Source organism: Neophocaena asiaeorientalis, unplaced genomic scaffold (genome assembly GCF_003031525.2).
Source record: "Neophocaena asiaeorientalis asiaeorientalis breed wild unplaced genomic scaffold, Neophocaena_asiaeorientalis_V1.1 scaffold45, whole genome shotgun sequence".
Lineage (NCBI taxonomy): Eukaryota > Metazoa > Chordata > Mammalia > Artiodactyla > Phocoenidae > Neophocaena > Neophocaena asiaeorientalis.
In genome coordinates, this window is record NW_020174642.1 from 3,358,419 (window position 1) to 3,372,730 (window position 14,312).

Below are 14,312 nucleotides of genomic sequence, written 5' to 3' on the forward strand. Positions count from 1 at the left end.
GGTAAAGGAGCGTTACAAAGAAGAACTGAGGGTTTGGAAGCAAAAAGGTTGAGGTGAGAGTGGTGGGAGATGGGGATGCGGGTCCAGCGTCCCCCTGTCCTTTGTACTGAAAATCCTAACTAGCCCTTCTAGTCAGGAGGTTATTAAAGAATTCACTTAAAAAAACGAAAACAAAACCCCACCCAGCCCTGCTGATGTTCAAAGCAATTTCTGCCAAAGGAAACGTTAATACCTAAAGTGAATAAATGCAAACAGGTAGGTTGTCATGTGAGAAGTATCTCCGGACTCAAACCTCAGAGACCCAGAGTGGGCCCAAATTTTCAGCTCCAAAAAGGTCTTCCATTTCTGTAGAATTGATAAGGTATGTTTGGGAGGAAAGTGGAAGTTTATTTAAATACTGTAATATATATTGAACATTTAACATTTACTTTGGAAGATGCTAACGACTTGAACATCGTCTGCCTTTATGTCCTAGTTTCAGCCTTACTTCAAAGATTCAAAGAGGACAAGGATTCTGTAGAGACACAAGTGAGGAAGTTTTAGGTTTAAATAGACATTCCCACAAGACATCACAAATGAGGAACTAGGTTCCGGGGGCAGCTCACAGGAGGATCTTTGTTGAAAAAGCCCTTCCCAAAGACCTTTGGCCAGATGGGGAAAACAGCAGATAATAAGGTCAAGAATGTGCATTGTATGTTGAATCATAATCCTTCCAAAATACTTTCAGGCTTATAGAGGCCGGTTATGACCTAAACCTCCTTGGGAGAGAAATATAAGCAAATTTTAATAAGCCAAAAAAAAAAAAAAAAAAAAACAGTTCCCAAAGTGATTAAGATCAGAATTTCAGGAATTCTTTGGGTGGCAAGAGAGTTTGGGAAGAACAGCCTTGCGTTTCTTCACTGTGCTGTTCTGAGCAAATTTTAAGATGCTGAGACATTTTAAGATTATGTATTGGGACATAAGCTAGGGTGCAATCCCTAGGAGGGTCACTCGGAGCCAGAAGACTTCAGGGAAGTTAGGGGAGGGGGAAATCCGAGCACAGTGTTGCTGTGTGTGCCCCAAATCTGCTCCTTGGTTTAAGAAATTTCCCCTTGTTCTGGTCGTCTGACTACATAATTCCAGCCTCTTGTTACAGCTTGGAAACACAGCTTCCTAATAGTCTTTCTGCTTCCATCCTCGGCTCCCTCGAATCTAGTCCCTTTGTCATAGCCAGTGAGCTAAGAAAGAAAAGATCTGATCATTTTGTTTCCTAGTATAATCTTCAGTTGTTTATTACAGGCTTTCAGATAAATCCACACTCCTTAGCCAGGTCACAAGGCTATCCGCGATGTGATTCCTGTCTCCTTGGCACTGCCTGAGTATCCCTCCCACCCAGCTTTGCTACCCATGGTACCGCTCTGCCGGCCTTGTTAGACTACTTACTGGTCCTAGAGGGAACCACATTCCTTTCTGCCTGGAAATTTTGCATGTGCTGTACCTGAATCGAGTTTCCTTCCCTTCACCCCTCCCGGTCTTCCCTGCCTGGCTATCTGCTATGTGTCCAAGATTCAGCGTGGCCATCATCTCCTTTGGCGAGACTTTTCCAACCCCAATTTGGGTTGGATATCCCTCTGTCTGAGCTCCACTCACACATGGCACTACCTTCTGCGTGCTGTCTCCAACGTGGAGCACAGGTCTGGAACGTGAAGGTGTGTGTGAACGGGTGGCTGCCTGTGTGAGATAGTAGACTGTAGTGATCAACAGCACAGAGTTTAGAGCCAGTGGGTCTGGGACCAAATCCTGGCTCTGCTCCTTTCTTGCTGTGTGACCTTGGGCAAGTTACTTGATCTTTCTGTGCCTTTGTTGCTTATGGATAAAACAGGAACAATCATAGTTCCTACTCCATGAGTTTGAGGGACATTCAAAATTAGGATTGTATAAAACACTCAGAACAGTACCTGACTTGAAATAAGCCTGCTATAAATGTGACTTCTTATTGTTACATCTGCTCAGCTCTGATAAACTTTCATTGATTTTGCATAGGAATAATCCCTTTCCCATTCCATCCCTGCCATTTTATTTATCTATTTATTTCTGGCAAATATCTCTAGTTTCCTAATTACCTCCATTTTCTGGGGAAAAGAATATTATGAAAGGTAAAAACAAGTTGTTTTCTCAGACTCTGCTCAGTAGTTTGTGAAGGCAGAGGCAAGGGGGCATGTCGTGGACTGCTTAACCAGAATGTTTGATGATTGGCTTGGTGCTCAGTTGTTGTTTTCCTTTCTTTAAGGAAACAAATGGATCTCCAGACAGTGAAATTGGTTTTCAAGCAACTACTGCTTGATACAGCTTCTGAGGGTCACCTAGGATGTGCCCCGTAGGATTGTTAAGGCATATCTCACTTTCTTCTTTTTCTTGTTTTTTGGCCATGCCACACTGCATGCGGGATCTTAGTTCCCTGACCAGGGATCGAACCCATGCCCCCTGCATTGGAAGCATGGGGTCTTAACCACTGGACTGCCAGGGAAGTCCTTACTTTCTTCTTATCCTTCTAATCATTCTCTTGAAAAACAAAAGCTCCCAAAGAACAAATCAAGCAAAAACCCTTTAGACTATTTTAGCTCTGGAGTTTGTAATACTCGATTTAAAATCCTTAAATTAGTTCAGAATAGGATTTCTTTGCCAGATTTAACCTTCTCTAGGTTCCTTCTTTGGGCTCCACTTTATCTGGACGCTGTATTCCATAATGGACGTCTGACCTCCTGGGTTTTGTAAACATGTCAGGCAAGTGTGTCTTGGTGGGTTTTTGATTCCGTGATTGATGTGTAAAACTGTTCTTTAAGGAGAGAACATTCTCCCAGGCTTCATGTGACAGCCTGCTAAACACAATTTTTAAAATTAACTAGCCCTCATTCTATTTGGGAACTTTTAACTTTTACATTTCTTCCTGTTTAAAAAAATAAGTGTATTGGTTACCAGAAAGTAATGACATACGACCCAGTAAAATGGAATAATAAAATCTGCTTCTAATTTTAGCCACCTGGTGGTTTATGTTCCCCATCTTTGTGAGAATTGTCATTTTATTAGTCATTTTGTTTTATTCTCTACGTATGCAAGAATGTATTCTTGGATGTAAAAGAGCCAGGAATGTATAGAACAGGCCACAGGAAAGCCTCCTTGAATTATTGTATGGTAAATGAATTGCTGACCATTGCTAATTTTTAGTTCTGTTTTCTCAAAGCAGTGTTCATTATTTACCATCTAATTATACAGCAACCCTGCAATATATTTAGTAAGAAAGATTCTTTTCTTCTTTGTTCGTGCAAAGGAAGGAGGACCACATAATAACACACCAACATAGTAACAACAAACGACAAACAAAATTCTAACACCATAGCGTAAGGTCAGGACTTCAGCAGCTGTGGTGGTTTAGTCGCTAAGGAAGTCTCACTTACAGGTTCGGTTCGTCTAATACTTTGAGGCAGTATCTAGGGATGGGATAGTCTGAGATATGGATTTTCTGGCAAATTCACATGACTTAAAAAATCTTAATGTGACCAGTGAATAATCCTGGGCCAGAGTCTAAGAATTTCTTAAATTACGTTTCGGAGATCATTCATATAACCACTAATACACAGCTAACACTGAGCTAGAAAACTTGCATTTGTCATCACATTTGGGTTCTCCAGGGAGGTGAAACTGAGGACGGAACAAAGTAGAACTTGAGAAAGGCATGGCCTTTGAGGATAACCAACAAGGACCTACTGTACAGCACAGGGAACTCTGCTCAATGTTATGTGGCAGCCTGGATGGGACGGGAGTCTGGGGGAGAATGGATACATGTATATGTATGGCTGAGTCGCTTTGCGGTGCACTTGAAACTATCACAGCGTTGTTAATCGACTATAATATAAAATAAAAAGTTAAAAAAAAAAGACAAGCCTTTGAATGAGCACTGTCACCTGGAGATACCTCCCCTCCCCAAATAAATAAGTAAATAAATCAAGCCTCCCAAGCATTGTCATATCACATGGGGGGATGAGAGTGGGGCGGGGGTCTGTAGGGACCAACATCTGATGCACTCCTGGTGGGTCAGAAGGCTGTAGCTGTCTGTGCATCTTTAGCCATGTGTGAGCAGGCTGAGACCTGCTCTGTGGGGTTTGGTCTCTGAAGAGCTTGAAAGGGAGATGTTATTTTCATAACTAAGTATGAATTATGTGTTTAGAAGGGAAATGAGCAAAAATGCACTTCAGGGACTTTAATTTTTCCCCCCAAATGACATTTTTTGGTCATTTGTTTTCTGAGTGTCAACGCCACTTACTTACAGATTACATCTGTGAAATCATACAAGGTTAGTTGGGGTGGAAACCAAGGTGGAACATCGTGCTTTGCTAACTTCTTATGCACACGTGTGTACACAGTGCATGCACATGAGATCCACAGGGCGTCCTTACTGCCTGGCGTGGTGATGGGCTCGTGGGAGGTCCTCAATCAGTGATTTTTGGTAATTGTAGGTAAATAACCAGATGGATGGATGATTGGTTCAAGGTGACTTGGCTAGTGAGAAGCTGGACTCAAGCCCCGTTCCCCACTGCCCCAGTCTAGTGTCCCTCGTGGAAGAGCCAGAGACACTCTTCTCCCTGAAGATGTCATAGTCTGGCACAGGGTCTGGTACATAATGGGCACCCTGGTAATGCTGGTAGGAAGAGAAGATGGGATCAAGGATGAGTAGGAAGCTATGAGAGTATATATAGGACGACCTGCACATACAGTGGTGGTCACTAAAGAGTTATTGATTCAGTTGTACTTGGGGAGACACAGAGAGTGGGACCCTTTGATAATCCCTAGCACAAATTCTTCAAGATTTTCTAAAATTGTCTGGCTCTGCACTAGCCATTCTCTGAGCTCCTTTGATATTCAGCAAAGAGAAGTTTTCTCTGAGAGTTGGGGAGGTAGATGCTTAAATCTCCTAAGCGTCTCCTTTTCCATCATCGATTTTCTCTGCTCTTTTTCTGACAGAGTGATGATTTGTAAACTGGGCTGTGTATCTGGGCAAAGTTGAGGGAGATATCTTCTAAAATATTTCAACTTTTATTTTACTATTTTCTTCTACTTTATTTCAAAAGTTGAGTAAATTAAATTTTTAAAAAATTGAAATAAAATAGAGGTTAAAGATATTTATGCAGTTTGGTCATTCATGTAATCCATGAGATTCTTTTGTAAAATGTACTTTTTTAAAAGAAAAAACAATATATTAGGATAAGGAAAACTTATAAAACAATACAATGTGATGAAAAATAAATCTTCTTCCATGCCTGAGGCCCATGCTCTCAGTTTCCTCCCTAGAGATATTCTGTGCATATTCAAACATATACGTAAGTATCCTCACTGTTTTAGTTACTTACTGCTGTGTAACAAATTACTCTGAGACTTAGCATCTTAAAACAATAAACGTTTATTATTCACAGTTTCTCTGCATCAGGAATTTGGGAGCAGCTTAGTTGGGTAGTTCTGGTTCCTGAAGTTGTAGCCAAGATGTTTGCAGGGCTGTGGTCTCATCTGAAAGATTGATTGTGGCTGGATCCACTTCCACAGTGGTTGACTCACATGGCTGTTGGCAAGAGGTTCAATTGCTCATCACTTGGACCCTCCCCATAGGGCTGCTTTAGTGTCCTCAAACATGACATCTGGCTTTCCCCAGAGCAGGGGGATCCAAGAGAGAAGAATGCCTTTTATGACCTTGTCTCAGAAGTCACACAGTCATTTCTGTCTTATTCTCTTAACTAAGTCCAGCCTTCAGGAAAATTGGAATTCCATTCCACCTTTTAAAGAGAAAGTCAAAGAATTTGTGGACATATTTTTAAAAAACCACACCTACTTTTTTTTTTCATAAAAGTAGTACACTGGAAATACATTCGGTTATACCGTACATTCTTTACTTAACATCACATCTTAGAAATCATTCCCTATCAGTGCCTGTAGCTCTCTCACATTCTTGTTAAAAATTTTGCATTTTTCTAGTAATGGGTGTATTCTACAATCAGTTTCCTACTGATGGATGTTTAGGTAGTTACCTCTTTTTGATACGTTAAGCAATGCTATAGTGAAAAATCCCTCCACGGATGTACAATCATATATGGAACCTAAATTCTTAGCAATGGTATTGCTAGGAGGAAGGATATGCATATTTAAGATTTTTATAACTTTTATTAAATTTCCTCTTCAAAGAGGTTATACCAAATAATGCTCCCCTGACACCATACGAGTGCTGTGTTTGCTTCCCCACTCAGTGTATTCCCCAACTTTTTTGAATCGGAGAGGTGAAAAATGATGTCCATTGTCATTTAATTCACATCTCTTTTAGTATGTGTGAGATTGAGTTTAATTTTATGTATTTAAAAACCATTAGTATCTATTTTTCTGTGATCTGGCCACTTATGTCCTTTGCCTGTTTTCAAATTGCCTTTGGGTCTTGTTCTTCCCGATTTTTATATTAAGGAAATTAGATCTCTGTCATATGTTGCATATGTTTTTATGGGACCGTTTTGACTATTTGTACTGGCGTAATTTATCCTTTTAGTCTTAGTAATTTCTTATAATTGATACTTGGGAAAACAAAGCATAGGCTGTGATAGCACTCTTAGAAACTTCAACTTCATTTCCTAGAATCTTTAAATGCTCTCTTTTACTTTTTATCCTATAACTTCTTAAATCCTGAGGGATTAGGTATTTTAAATCTTGCCTCCCTACCTTTGTTCTTTGTTCTAATTAGCAGGTTACATTTTATCAAGCACACACCCTTCCAGGATCAAACTCTTTCTTACCTTGTATGAATTCCTGTTCAAAACAGAGCTTAAAATGTATAGATAGCAGCGTCATTTCATGCCCAACCCTGCTCCATCTGAAAATGGAAGGTATATCACTTTGATCTTGGCTTGCCATCTTCCGAAATGGATTCGTGATTAGTAATCATCTGCGATAAAGCGATATCAGTACTGTTTCCAAGGTTGTGTCTCCTAGCCAGATGTTCTTTTTGGATTCCATGCGTTGAAAGAATTGACCAAAATGTGTACAGATTGATCACAAATCCTATCTGTAGAGGACCAGTGAATTGTGGAAGCCTACCCTTAGCTTATGTTTGATGAGAGGGAGGATGGAAATATACAAATATCAAAGATTGTTTGGAAAGGTAATTTTGAAGCTTCTGGAAGGGTAGCTTTATGGAGAAACACAGACCATGTTGATATATATTTATTCAGTCTGTGAGGGAAAGTCTGATTTTATATATGCGTGCAAGATCGTCAGATTAAAAAAATTCTCCATTTTTACTCGTTTGATGGACTCTACGCCAACTTACTCTTTCTCTTTCCTTCTTTACTTGGTCATCCATCTGAAAGTTGAGTCTTGATATGGGGCAAAGAAAAGCTGCTTCTCAGTCTTTCAAACTACCAAGTGGTATTTTGGACCCAAGTAGGCTATTGAAAGTGAATGTTTATTGAGTACCCACCATGTACCAGGCACTCTGCATGGGGCTGGGGGTACTACAGTGACAAACAGTGATGAACACAGCTCCTGCTTTTCTGCAGCCTCAGCCTTAGAGAGTGATCCGGAAGGAGATAATTACGATGCTGTGTGAGGGAGGAGAACGTGGCGTGGGGGAGGGGTTGGTGGGACAGGTGGGCAGAGCGGGATGGCAGCCTGGGTGCCGACGGACAGAAAGGAGAGATTTGGCCTCTAGATCTCTGACCGCAAGGGCTCTGCCCTTCTGCTGTACTCCCCTCTCTCTGGAAGGCTGTGCTGTGTACAGCGCATGGATCAACGAATGATGGCAGTGAACAAACGGGGCTACTATATCAGGTGGACTGAAATGCGTGGTCAGCTGTGATTTTTATTTTTGATTTACAGTGTTGTGTTAGTTTCTGGTGTACAGCAAAGTGATTCCGTTATACACACACACACACACACACACACACACACACACATTTTTGCATTCTTTTCCAGTGTGGTTTAGTACAGGATATTGAATATAGCTCCCTGCACTATGCAGTAGGTCCTTGGTCCTTGTTGTTTATCTATTTTATACGTAGTAGCTTGTATCTGTTCATCCCAAACACCTAATTTATCCCTCCTTCCTGCTTTCCCCTTTGTTAACCATAAGTTCGTTTTCTATGCCGGGAGGGGGTGGTCAGCTTTTAATGGCACATTTTACAGAATGTAAATTTTATGATTTCGTAGATTCTTTCCATCTAAGCCAGCGATGCCTCAACTGTCAGATTGCATTTACAGACGTTGGCTTTTGTCTGAGCACGGTAACTGACCAACTATTAAAGTACTAGGCCTGTTAAAAATAATTTTTACCTTTCTAATTCCATGGCAGGAGACTATGGTAAGGAATACAGGTGACGACCAAAATGGAGGAGTGATGCAGGTCACTCAGCGGTGTTCAGCTGGTGAATGGGCTGGTCCCACGGGTTCAAGACAGCTTCACACACTTGTCTGGTGTCTTGGCAGTTTGGCTGGAAGGCTGTGCGGCTGGGATGGTCAACTGGAGCGCCTACAGGCAGCCACTCCAGTATGCTGGCCTCAGGGAGGGTCAGTGGACAAGGCAGAAGCTACATGGCCTTTCCCGCCATATTCTAGTGGTTACCAAGTGGTCACAGAGGTCAGGCCACATTCAGAGGGAGGAGAATCAGACCACTTCCCAATGGGAGGAGAGTCAAAGGATCTGTAGCCTTTTTTAACCCACCACACTATCTGATTTCAGGGTATGCCGAAATGCTCACATCATTTATTTAGATCCAGGTCTTTGCTAACTTGAACTGGTTTAAGAAAATTTTAGCAGTGCGTAAAGCACTGGAGTTATTATTATTTTTTATATTTAGTGATGAGCAGAGCAATGTAGCTGTAGTATTTACCACAACAAATCTCAATTCCATAACTATAATGCACAAGCAAAGAGGGTCTCGAGCCCCGATATGGGCCACTCCATAAGCCCTTTTTACAGTCATTTCTCTGTCATATCTAAGAGACAGCCACTTATTCTTATTGATATAAAGGAGGAGCAGTATGTGCTGGTTAAGTAGCTACTAGTCTCAGTGCCCCCTTTTTGTTTCGAGTGTGCAAGCTTAGAGCTGTTCTGGAGAAGCGAGAGACTGGGTTCCCTTTCAAACCTGTGAGATTCTGCCTTCCGGCCAGTGAGACTCTTTGCTGGTGAGGGTGGCCAGTAGGAAGACCCTCATTCTGCACACCTATCCATCCCCTATGGTGCCGCTGGCCCACCTCCAGCCACAGTGGGCTGTGGGGATGAGGATCAGGGTAGGGAGGCACCTGTTCTCTTCCCTGGCTGGGGGCACACGAGGGGTTCTGATGGCGCCCTTAGGACAGTGGCCACAAGCATGACCAAGACATGCAGCACATCTCAGCTGTCATGTGCTATGAAGATCACCCAGCATAAAGGTGTTATTGGAGATCTAGAGACATAAGGCTTTCTTCCTAAATGAGGATGATTAACACATTTTTTTTTGGTACCTTTGGTGTCAGGCCGTTGGACACGGTGAGTTCAAAGAATCTTGGAAAGATTTAATCTCTCCCCAACTTTGTTCCTTTTGCTTGAACTCCATCCAGGCTGGATGCCTTCAACTCTCTTCCCATAAATGGTCAGACGAGATGAAGTGTGGGTTGCACTCAATGGCTTTTTGGTGTCATTTAACTCTCTGAACAGAGAATTCCGTGCTTAAGAAAACTCAGAGGTATTGACACATCAGATATGGAGGGAGACTTTTTTTGTTAATGCCATTTTAACCAATATATTATGATTATTTGCATCGTGAACAGCAGCGATAAAGTAAGATTACTCTGTTACTCTCCAGCTAGTGGGATACGCTCTAGTAAGTACTGCAGATACAGTGCTCTGCTCATCACTGGGTAATACAAAACAACACCATTGCTTTTAGGCACTGCTAAACAATTTTTAAACCAGTTCAAGTTAGTCAAGACTTGGATCTATAAGTAAATGATTTGAGCATTTCAGCACACCCTGAAATCGGATAGTGTGGTGGATTAAAGAAGGCTACAGATCCTTTGACCCTCCTGCCATTGGGAAGTGGGGTCTGGTTCTCCTCCCTCTGAATGTGGCCTGACCTCTGTGACCACTTGGTAACCAGTAGCCTATGGTGGGAGTGGTGCTGTGTGGTTTTCATTACAAAAGGCCGTGCAGCTTCTGCCTTGTTCAGTGAGGCCCCTGAGGCCAGTGTACTGGAGGGGCTGCCTATAGGTGCTCCAGTTGACCATCCCAGCCGCACAGCCTTCCAGCCAAACTGCCAAGACACCAGACAAGTGTGTGAAGCTGTCTTGAACCCCTGGGACCAGCCCATTCATCAGCTGAACACCGCTGAGTGACCTTGTCAACGTCACATGGAATAGTAGGATCATTTAGGCAAGTCTTACCCTACCCAAATTCCTAACTCACAAATCATGATATATAATAAAGCACACAACTTAGGCTGTTAAATGTGGAGTGATTTGTTACCGGGCGAAAGGTAACTGGGACATGTGACTTATGACACTTCTAAGCCGGTGAAATCTGAGTGGGCGGAAAGATGGCCAAGGTGAGAGGTGCAGAGCGGGTTAAAGTAGTTCCAAGCGGGGTGGGGGGCAGTGCAGGTAAAAGGAGGGCTCCGTATGGCCAGTTCTTCTGTTTGGTGCGTGCGTTTTCCCCTTTGGAGTCACTCTAAGAAATGGAACACGCTCAGTCATTCAAGAACATAAACCACCAGGCTATAGAGAAACAGGCTGCGTTATTAAGCTGGTCTTCCAGAACAAGGTGTTCCTTTGTTGTAATAATTCCTTGTGAGAATTTTACAAGGAAATAAGCTTTTCATCTCTGTGTAAAAGCTTCAGTTGGTATCAGGCCATATTATTAAATAAGGATTAAAAATAGGCCCAGAGTTTTTAAAGCATAATTCATATAGGAGGATAAATAGCCAGTTTCATTTTGTTCGTCCGTGTACTTCTTATGAGTTGATTCCACCCACTGTGACAATGAACACCGACATAACTAAGCCTTTGGCCAGAATTTAAAGCTAAGAGCAATTGGGTTCAGTGATTAAGTTTGTGGGTCAAGGGTGGTCACCCACCTAATCCACCTAATAAGACATTGTTACGACAGTCGAAAAGAATAAATACTATACATTCTTGGGAATGAATTTAGGTTTCATAGGCTTTTTGAAAAGCTCAGATCTGTTTCAAAGTTTTAAGATCTAAGATATATTCCTTAGGATCCAGGTGTAATGAGGAATGAAATCGTCCCTAAGTTCTAAGGTTATGGAGGAGTGAGAAGTAAGCAAAGCTTTCCCCTCCTTGGGTGTGCAGAGTCCGTCTAGAAAATGATATCAACTGTGTAGTCATTTATTTCTTTAAGAAGAAAAACAATACTCGCTGCACTTATACATTTCTCCTTTATAAGCTTACAAGAAGTGTGATGCGTAATGTTTGTGTCATGGGATGAGCTAGTATGATAACAATAAACAACACCAACAAAGGTATGAAAATGAGGGCCACGATTCTTACCTGCAAGGAGCCTTGTTTCTGGTGCTGGGTTTTATTGGTTGTTGCTGTCCTCGCTGGCTCCACCAGAGGGCAGAAGAGGAACCAGGAGGGGCGCAAGTCCAGGGAGCCAACTGGGCAGTTTCCTCTCCAGTTCGCGTTCCCTCTGCCTTGCAGAAAAGTTAAAGAAACTGAGAAGACCTTCAGATGGTTTGTGCTACACAGTAGTCATGGTGATGGTACAGCTGGAACCGCTGGCCTTTTACGGGCAAGCAGCCTCCTACAGCCCTTCCTGTTGACCGTGGCAGGATGATGGGTGGTGATATGGGAACCCAGCTGCGTGGTCCAGCTCTCTGCTCACCTGCCCACGGACCCTCGTCCCTCCTAACTGCAGAGTGTTCTGCTCTCTGGCGCCACCCCACGTGGCTCCTTCCTGCCCTAACCAAGAGGTGGGGATAAGACCAGTGGGGACTTTGCTGGCACAGACTATAGAGGAAGAAGGGAGATGATGATGCATAGCTGAGAAAAGCCTGGGCAGAGGGTGCCGGAGGAGAGCTTATCGGACCTCAGTAAGTGGTGTGTCTCATGAATGTGGGTGTCCTTCAGTCTCTAAGGGAGACTCGCAAGTAGGAATTCCAGAATTTGAGCTAGGATATCAAATTCCGATGACTGCCATGTCAGAATCTCCCCAAAGAAAGAAGCTTTCCTGCATTCCTTGCCCCTAACAGAAATTGTGAAATTAGTTAAGAATTTAGTACTTTAAGGGACTCTATCACTTTTCTATTGATTTCTCCTCATGTCATCTCTGTCACCCACTTAAAGGGCTTATATACCCTTCAGAACACTTTGTCTTTCATTGGACACTCCTCCCCCAATTTTGTAGTTTATTGGGCATTTCTACAAAAGTTGTTCCTTTAGTTCTTGGCAAAGAAAATAATCTTCTCTTGTATCATTGTTTCCTTGGGAACATCAGTGAATATATCAGTTGAACTCCGTCATCTTTCCCAGGGCCACTTATTATGCACGTCTTTCCACCAAAAGGTAGCAGCGGGTGATATCTCAGTAACAGAATTATGTTTTAATCTTCAGTCCAGATTTTCAGAACTATACCTTATTCTGGCAAATTAGGTGAATTGGCTTTTCGAGGTTTGTAGAGTATGACTTATTAAGTTCTTACTTCCTGCGCCAATAACGTCAGAATAAAAATGGAAAGGGTTAAAAATCCCCTGAAGTTATTAAACCGATTCACAGAGAATAGTAATGTGAAGTGAGTTTACGGCTTTAAACTGTATCCACCGTAGGTGGGATTTCGGAATGCTCTCAACACAATGGGTTCCCCAAACTGGGTCAGGAATAGAGTAAAGCATGGGAATTCTGGAAGCTGACTCTTCTCTGGGGGGTGGGGTCTCTCCTTCTGCCACATCGTCGCTGTCCTGTCCACCTTGAGGATGTGTTACGCATCAGACACTGAGTATTTCTGTTCACAGTGCGGTGGAGTGCTGACCATCAATGTGTTTTGAGGGGGTCATTGATTGATTGATTGACTCATGGATTCATCGATTCAGCAAACATTCTCAAGCATTCTTAAACATCCCAAATTCCATAAAAGGAAATCTTTTCTTTTATTATTTTTGCACAATTTTGTCTTTCAGAACGAGGTTTTGTTTCCTGCTTTGGGGCACCCAGTGTTTTGTGCCATTTTTACCCTCGTGCCAAACGAGATAGTGCCAAACCAAGCCCCCTCAGCTGCCTCTTCTCCTGGTGTTGTCGGAAGGTCTCTATGACCAGGGTCTTGCAGCTCATTATCGGTTAGTGTGGATTTGAACACAGATGGGGTGCAGGGAACCAGAGCAGGTCTGGTTTACATGGTGCCCATGGATGGACAAGCATGGCATGTAGCCCACTTAGGATATCTAAGACCTAATAAGTCCTTTCCCTGGCCCAGTAAATCTCCTTGACTCTCTCATTTTCATATCTGGGTGGATGCCTTTATTTTGGCAACATAAATGAGAACCCTCACAAAATCTTCACATTCTATTTTCTTCCTGGAATACAGAGCACATGTCTTTTCCTACTTAGTTAATTACCTACAGGCACCCTAGTATACAGTATTTTCAAGTTATTCTACATAAAAAGTAATATTTTGTTGTTTGATCTCTGAATCCCAGTTTTCCAAGCCTTATAAAACTGAAATAAGACACTCCCGTAAGAAACTGGCCTTGCCCAGATTGGATTTAGGATAATAAATGAACATCTTGAGAAATCCCCAGCCTCTTCTCCTGTGGTGTCGGTGTGTCCTTCTCCACAAGGCAGATGAAGGGATCCATTGCCCTGGAACTGGATTGCTGGGGCCACAGTAAGATTTGCAACAAATTAGGGACACCAGTTCCTAGCCACTTAGCATAAATGTCGTTTTTGAAAACAGGAGCCCTTGAACTGTTTGCTCATTGGCTGGTTTGTGAACCACTGCAAAGCTGGCCCCAGGGTCACTGTTTTTTTTTTGACCTAATAGGTCAGGGTTAGGGAATCTTGAAACAGGATAGCACTCCCTCTTTTTTCTTCCTCAGGGGTGAGGGTGGGGAAAGAGTTCACCAAAAAAAGCTTGTGGCACAGAAAAGACTTCTGTATAATAAAGCCAGGGCATTAGCCTTGGCCTTGGTCAGCCAGTTAGGTGTTTCTCCTAATTTGGAACTTGGCTGGTCCCTTTTGGTCTGAGACCACAGACCTTCCCTGTTGCGTGGGTCAAGCCAGGCCAGAGAATATAGTCATATAACTAACAGTGGGAAAGG

At 42.6% G+C, this 14,312-nt stretch overlaps 1 protein-coding gene across 1 annotated transcript in view; it reads left to right on the plus strand.

The window, feature by feature from the left end:
* CLIC6 (CLIC family member 6) overlaps positions 1–14,312 on the plus strand; it is a 43,524-nt gene that overhangs the window by 2,031 nt on the left and 27,181 nt on the right. The window lies entirely within an intron of this gene.